The sequence below is a fragment of the Triticum dicoccoides genome, chromosome 5B, assembly GCF_002162155.2.
Source record: "Triticum dicoccoides isolate Atlit2015 ecotype Zavitan chromosome 5B, WEW_v2.0, whole genome shotgun sequence".
In the NCBI taxonomy this organism is placed as follows: Eukaryota; Viridiplantae; Streptophyta; class Magnoliopsida; order Poales; family Poaceae; genus Triticum; species Triticum dicoccoides.
The window spans coordinates 520,015,100-520,023,558 of NC_041389.1; positions in this window are offsets into that span (position 1 = coordinate 520,015,100).

Sequence of the window (8,459 nt, forward strand, 5' to 3'; positions counted from 1 at the left end):
CTTCAGGAAGTCGAACAATGATGGTGTACTACTGCACTGGAGGAGTACTACAGTACGCTTTTGGCCATCTGACACCGATTGAACTGCTGCATGTCCACCACGTGCGGGAGGGAGAGCGTGTATTGAAAGCTTCTCCTAGTCTTGCCAGCCACCACGCTCATGGGCGAGGTAGGGACGCTCCTGTCTTTGCGTGTATGACAGGTGGGCCCGACAAGTGTGTGGCCAACCTGTCATACAGCCAAAGGTAGGTGCAGTTAAGTCCACGAGGGAGAGGATAATCAAACTTCTCGTTGATGTACGAGTTGACGCGACACATCAAAGCACTGCACTCGATATATTTCAATAATTTAGGGTTACCGATGCATTAATTACAAAGCATGCATGCATGCCGTGACTCTCCTTTTGATACTTGCATGTGTTGATTTAATGCACCTTGAAGTAGTACTCCCTCCGATTCCTTTTACTTTGCGTATAACTTTTTCTTATTTTTCTCAGATTAGTCTACGCGTCCGCGTTGGTTTCCATCTGTGCCCCCACTCGATTATTTCTGCCCCCATTAATCGCGCCAGTTTCCAAATCAGAAAATGGCTACAGGCAAACGCGTGCAGCGCTGGATGCAGCTTGACCGCCTGGGGAAGCCAACTCAAGCGAAAAGGAAGGAGGACCAGCCAACCATTGCATGCGCATTTACTGTCGGTATTTATGCAGCTTACTCATGTGCAGGGGCAAATTTGTCTAGAAAACTCGAACTACTGCCTTCCTTGGTATGCAGGAGGACATCTATGCGCAGAGTATAAAATATGTGACGGTAAAGCTTTGTAATGCCCCGGCCCAAGCGAGAGATGGTTGTGCACGAGGAGGGCGAGATCATGCAGACGGAACAGGAACCGACGAGGGAGCTCACTAAGGTCTCGATGGACCTCACCGTGCTCCACTACCCCTTGTGCCTCCGCCCCTTGATGCCTCCAGTGTATGAGGTTCAAATACACCTCGTCCATTCGGCTGATTGAGCAAGGTGCAGGTTTCTTGATTGATGTGCTGTTCGATTGATTTCTGCAGTGCAAGGGAGGGCACCTGGCCTGCGCGGACTGCCGCGTCGAGTGCCCCAGGAACCAGCGGCAGTGCCAGAAGTGCGAGCCCGGCGGTGGCTTCGACGTGCGGAACACGGCGGTGGACACCATCATTTCGTCGCTGAGGGTGGAGTGCCCGCACGAAGGCTGTGGGCTCTACGTCACTTACCACAAGCTCGCCAATCACCAGAGCGTGTGTCCGCTCGCGCCCTGCAAATGCCCCGTGCCAGTCTGCGGCTACGAAGGCCCACCGCCGGCGCTCTACCACCACATCAGCAACGCGCATCCCATGCCCGTGCACAGGATCCAGTACGGCAAGGTGCTCCAGCTGCAAGTGCCACTATCGGAGCCACGACTCTTGCTGTTCGCGGAGGAGGACCACCGCGCGTTTTTCTTGGTAGGCAGCATGCTCGACATCGGCGCGCCTATTGCCATGTCGATCGTCTGCATCAGAGCGGGGGCGTCCCCACTGCCGCACTACTGGGCCAAGCTGTGGGTGAACGGCCCGCCGGGGGAGCCCAAAGGCACGACCGACGCCATCGAGGTGGAAATGGAGGTGACAAGCAGCAAGGATCCCGGCGACATCGACGTGCAGGAGCTGACCTTCTTGATAGTTCCGCCCAAGCTGCTGGCCGGGGCTAAGCTTGTGTCCCTCCACATTCAGATTGACAAGCTCACGTCCTAAATGTTTCGACAGTGCCTTCTGTTTATCTTAGTAATATGCTAATATAGGGATTACCTTGGTCTACTTTAGCTTAAGAAATGGTGGGTTTTGGTGGCGATGCAACAATTACTTCGACTTCGAATCAGTAATTTCCAACAGTCGAACGGATATTTTGTGTCTGTTGGATTGGAAGTTCCTTTGGGTAAGAAGTACTACTTGTCATCAAAATGGATAAAAGGAGATGTATGTAGACGTATTTTAGTTCTAGATACGTCCCTTTTTATCCATTTTGATGACAAGCAATCCCTCCGTTCCACAATACATGCCTTCCATTTGTCAAAATATAGATGTATCTAGACATGTTTTAGTATTTAGGTACATCCATGATAGAGCCATTCGGATGGTTGAGAACACTACAACTCGTAGCTATATATGCGTGTGTGACTCCCAGATGCAGAGACCGGGGGTCATCATCCTCCTTTTTGAGAAAAAACAGACGCGTGTGTGAGAGGACGAGTGCGTGCGTGCACCTCTTCTCTTCCTGTATAACGTACTACTAAACTCAGAGTACAAGTTTTTGTGGGTGGCACGATGGTGCGTGCGAGAAGTCCCGAGAGATAGGTTTAATGCGTCTGAAAAAAGGACTAGCCTAGAGCTCGCCACGCGGGTATTTATAAATTTTGAGCTTGCGTCTCGTCACATTCCAAATTACTCCACGCTATATTGCATACCTGTTCACACCGATCACAACCTAAATGGTTTCCCACTTAGGAGCGTATTAGTACCACGCTATATTGAATTCCAAACCTGTTCACACCGATCACAACCTAAACGTTTTCCCACTTAGGAGCGTATTAGTACTCGGTTATAAATACTAGTATGCCAAGATGACTGCACATTCCTCCTCAACTCCTCATCCACAAAAACAAACAAGTCATTCAGCATCCTTCCCTTGCATCTGCCATGGCCAGCGTGAGTTCTGGGTCGAGAGATTGCCAGCAGGGACAGGCGAGCATGGAAGCGGAAGCACGAGAGATGTCCCGCCTCGCTGCGAGAGCAGCTGACATGTCCCGCCGCGCGGAAGTAGCAGCACAGAGGTCCCACCGCGCCGCTGAAGCAACACGGAGGTCCCGCCGCGTCGTCGATGCAGCAGACTGGTCCAGCCGCGCCGCGGAAGCAGCAGAGATGTCCCGCCGCGTCGCGGCGGCCTGGGAAAATTTGTCACGGGCAGGCGACGACTGTTACAGGCGCATGCATGCGATCGTCCATAGCCAGATGGATCAGATCTCCGGCTTGGCGAGGTTGCAGGACGACGTGAAAGGCTCATTTAAACAGGCTACCGGCGTCATCCGGCAACTAAGGGAGGGCAATGAGAGGCTCCGGGCCGAGCACGACCTGCTGAGGGAGATGATCGTCAAGAAACTTATGGACGAGAATGACATGCTCCGTAACGAGCGCCAAAGACTGGTGGAGGAATCCGTGGATGTTCTCAAGCCGCATCTTGAGGACACGAAAGAGCTCATCGCCGCTCGCCGCGGAGACTAGTTCCCGCGGCCTGCAGCCACACATCAAGAAAGTAGAGATCAGCGAGCCAGATCCTTGTCTTCCTTCTTCTTTTGCCCTTGTGTATTTCGGGCGTAGCCGCATGTGGCTTTTTTAATTATCTTTCTAAATATGTAAGACAATTAATCATCCTTATCTTTCTGTGGAAGATCAATGTTTCAAGGCTGGAATGAAGAAAACTCTTGTTGTGGCGACCCTAGCGTTGTTGTTCTTCTAGTTGCTGTTGGGCTTCCTTCAGTTTCCTGGTTTATTTTGATGTAATAATCGGTTTAGGATGTGGATTGTGTCGTCGGTTGTGAAATGTTGGGTTCTAGCGCGGATGTTTGGCCTTTGTTGGCCTCTTGGGATGTTGTGATTTCAATCTGGTACTCCCTCCGTCTCATAATGTAAGACGTTTTTTGACACTATACTAGTGTCAAAAAGCGTCTTATATTATGGGACGGAGGGAGTAGCTTTTAGTCTTTTGTGTTAGGCTGGAGTTGTGCTGAACTTCTTGTGAATTGTGGTGGTTTTCAGTAATGAAAATCGGAAGGGGCAAGCCCTTCTTTGATAAAAAATGTCCTTATATATTCATCAGTCTTGCTATAAGTCGCAGTAGATGCTATATAGGTCCGTCGGATCTTACATCAAGATCCGTGCTGTCAGATTTTCTTTTTTCTCTCTTAAATCTCAGTCGAGTGAGACATAGCCACGACATTAAACAGAGGCTCGGGCGCCATTAATGGAGACCTTGGGAGAGAGGTGGACGACAGATGGAGGTCAAAGGGCTCTCCTCCCGATAAGCATGCGCAGGGGTCTGATTGCATGCCTCTTGTACTCAAATAGCTACCCTGCATGGCGCCTCCTAGCTAATAAAAAATGGGGACACGTGGCGGCACATAAATGGTAATAGTAAGTAGAACGCCAAGGTTTCAATAATACTTGTGTTTCCGATTGTAACGTGACAGCACTTGTTCCAAAATGACTTTGTTGATTGTTAATGTGTGCGCCTTCGCAAATCGGACTGCAAATTTACCACAGCATGTTGGTGCCATGTCATGGCACCAAGCCAAGTTTCATTATTTTCATGCGTGTTTTGGATTTACAGGAATTAAAAAACTAAGTTTCTCAATGTTTCCAACCCAGCCACGACGCCCAGAATTTTGAATTTCATTCCCATTTCTTGCATGGAACCTAGAAATTTACCTGAGGACACACATGTGATTTTTCAACCAACTTTGGTGCACTGGAACATTTGCTTGTATTTCAAATTTGAATTATGCACACAAAGGTGACACGTTCCCTCCCGGAACCACGAGCCTTCTTGAGAGAAGCTCCGATTTGCAAGAAGCTTATACCAAAATTTGTTCCTATTCGGCCAATTTTTTTTACCACGGCATGGTACTACCATGACATGACATCATGCCAAGTTTCATGATTTTAAAACCAAGTTTCTCAATGTTCTTGACCGAGCCACTATGCCCAGATGTTTGAATCTTATTCTCATTTTTTGCATGGGAGTAGAAATTCACCTGAGGACACAAATGTGATTTTCAACCAAGTTTGGTGCACGGGAGCATGTGCTTGTAGTTCAAATTTGAATTATGCACATTAAATGACCAAAAACTCAATTAATGTGTAAATAAGGCCAAACGAAGCCGAAATAATTCCAAAATTTAACAGGGCACTCATGTAGTTCTGTGTTGCCTTTGTAAATAAACTCAAGGGGGACAACGTATATCGTTTCACACTCAAAGGGGACACGTTCCCTCTCAGAACCACGAGCCTTCTTGAGAGAAGCTTCGGTTTGCAAGAAGTTTATACCAAAATCTGCTCCTATTCGGCCATTTTTTTTACCACAACATGGTAGTACCATGACATGACATCCATGCCAAGTTTCATGATTTTCAGACGTGTTTTGGGTTTACAAGAATTTTAAAACCAAGTTTCTCAATGTTCTCGGCCGAGCCATGATGCCCAGATGTTTTAATTTTATTCTCATTTCTTATATGGGACCAAGAAATTCACCCGAGGACACAAATGTGATTTTTCAACCAACTTTGGTGCACGAGAGCATGTGCTTGTAGTTCAAATTTGACTTATGCACATTAAATGACCAAAAACTCAATTAATGTATAAAAAACGACAAACGAACCCGGAATAATTCCAAAATTTAACATGGCACTAATGTAGTTCTATGTTGCCTTTGTTAAGAAACTCAAGGGCGAGGGGGGGCACGTCCCCTCTTAGAACCACGAGCTTCCAAATCGGCCCAATTTTTTACCACAACATGTTAGTGCCATGACATGACACCATGCCAAGTTTGATTACATGAATTTCAAATCTAAGTTTCTCAATGTTCTCGGCAGAGTCATGACGCCCAGATGTTTGAATTTCATTCTCATTTCTTCCATGGGACCTCGAAATTCAACCAAGGACACACATGTGATTTTTCAACCCACTTTGGTGCACCGGAGCATGTGCATGCAATTCATATTTAGATTATGCACACTAAAAGTCCAGAAACTCAATTAATGTATAAAAGGCCAAATGAACCCGAAATAATTCCAAAATTTAACAGGGCACTCATATAGTTCTATGTTTCCTCTGTAAATAAAATCAGGGGGGAGGCAGCGTATATCGTTTCACACAAAAAGGTGACACGTTCCCTCTCGGAACCACGAGGCTTGTTGAGAGAATCTCCGGTTTTGCAAGAGGCTTATACCAAAACTTGTCCCAATTCAGCCAAAAATTATACGTATGAAAACATGGTTTAGATTATCCCGAACATCTCGCTACCTAGACCAATAATGTACTATGATTTGAATTCAACATAAAATGGATACAAATATTTGAATTGGAGAGCGTATGGTACATGTAGTTCATAGTGAAATATGATTACTGCTATATGCATGTCTTTTTGTTATCAAGATAATATTTAAATTATTGTATAACTTGGCAACAATCGTATTCAAATAAGGAAAATTGATTCAAATTTAGTCCATATGGTAGAAGACAATATATATGTTCACATGGTGGTGTAAAATGTTCATATATGATGGAAGATCAAAATGTATGACTACATCAATTATAAACCACAAGGTCACCTAATGATATATTTGAATTCAACATAACGTGGATTCAAAAATTCAAATTCGAGATCATGGCATCTGTAATCATATAAAAAGGGACATTACTCTTTCTTTGGTGGGAATTGATTTGTTTTTTGTTGTTGTTGAGGGAAGTGCGAATCGATTTGGTACTATGCAGGGTAATCATGTTCTCCCGATTTTTTTTACATTTTTCCTGTAGTTTTTTCAATGGCATCTATAGCAATATAGTAAAAGGGGACATGACTCTCTTGTGTCTTGTATGATTTTTTTACACGTTAAGTTTGTTCTGCCGAACAACGAATCCGCACCTTGTTATCCTGAAATTTTCAAGCTCGAGTATCTTTTGTCTCACCTGCTTTGAAACTCCCGCTTCTTCAACCCGCGCCGCCCCTTGTTATCCTAAAATTTGGACGCGCGCGAGAACTCCCTCCTCATCCAAAATCGCTCCCGCAGCCCAGACACGCGAAATCCCCTTTCTACCCCTCAGCCGGAAATGAAGCTCCACGTCGCGGTGTCAAAACCGGTGGGGGTACGCTGGTAACTTACCCTACATTCCGGACAAGCGCGTCCCTAAGCTTGGCTCCCCCCTCCCACTTCGCCCCCTCCCCCCCCCATTCATACACCAAGGCCGCCAAAACCCGCGAAACCCCACGCTCCTCCGTCGGCCTCCCGACCGCCGCCCAGCCGGAGATTCGTCCCCGACTACGTCGTCCACCACAACAGCTCGCCGTCCCTCATCCACTGCACCGGATGAGGATCCGTTGTCGATCTCGTTGTCCCGCCGGATCAGCCGCCCCGTCCTCCATCTCCAAGGAGTTTCCCCGACGTCCGCCTCGTCTATCGCGCCACCTCAATCCCCACAGCACCGTCTTGACCTGCTCCACCGGAACCGCATCACCCTCACCAATTCCTCCAATGAAGCCGAGGCCAACTCAGCGCCACCAAGGAGGTTCTGCACTCACCGCTGCATTTTATTTTTTATTCGATCTCACGGGGCTGCCGGTGCTCGATACCGAGCAGACATGGCGTCTCCATCGACGGCGCCATCGCCGGCCACATCATCCACGGCGTCTCTCCCCCATGTCGTTGCTTCCTCGGCGGTGACTTCCACAACGGCACTAGCTGCAGCTGCTCTGGCTCTCGCTCGCGCTGCGGCTCTGTTCTTGCTGTCGGTTGCGCTGCTGCACTGCTCCTGCTTTCGTTCGTGCCGCTACTCTTCTCTTGCTCTTGCTTGTGCTACTGCTGCTGCTGCTGCACGACCTTCGGCAGCTACAGGAGTTGCTGCTTTAGCACTCGCTCGCGGTGCTACTGCACGACTTGCTCTCTGCTAGTGCATTCCCTGCTCGAGCGTCTGCTGATTTAGATCACTACTTCTCTGCTACTGGTGCTCGAACGCCCTAAACATCTATTGCAATGCTCTGTTACTAGTTCAATCAGTTTTGACAGTAAAATTCAGTTTCGACTGTGAAGTTCATTTTCTTCACTTAAGTTTAGAGTGAACAGTACTTATAGCATTTGTCGGAGCGGCCGTGGCGCGGCTGATGCATTTTACATATACCACTTTTTGGTGATGTATTTTACATCATCTATTGCAGATGATATTAGGGTCCCACTTCAGATTAAAGTTGTCTATCTTGTCATGCTTCAGCCTCGTCGCCGTACACCTTAGCGGAGCTGCTCCAACGACGGAACCATCCATCACAGTGGAACAGTACCCTCGGTGCCATTTCCAGAGGCCTCGGATCTTCTTCCCCGCCTCCGACAGTCACACCAGCATCATCACCATCCTCCACGTCCAACCCAATGATGCTGAGGTCCACAAGGCTATGGCAAAGAGGTTGTACACTCGTCGCATCACTTTGTTTCTCCATTCCTCTGTTCTTCCAATTCATGTGAGCCAAACACCCAGGTTGACTGAAATCCTATGTTTCCAAATGCTCTGTTTTGCACATGCATTCTTGCATTTCCAGATTGTATTCCAGAGGAAGATAACTGTTCAGATGGAGATTCAGAAGGAGCCGACCATGCATGTTTACCACCTGAGGTGTTTGCTCTAACCTGGCATGCTGA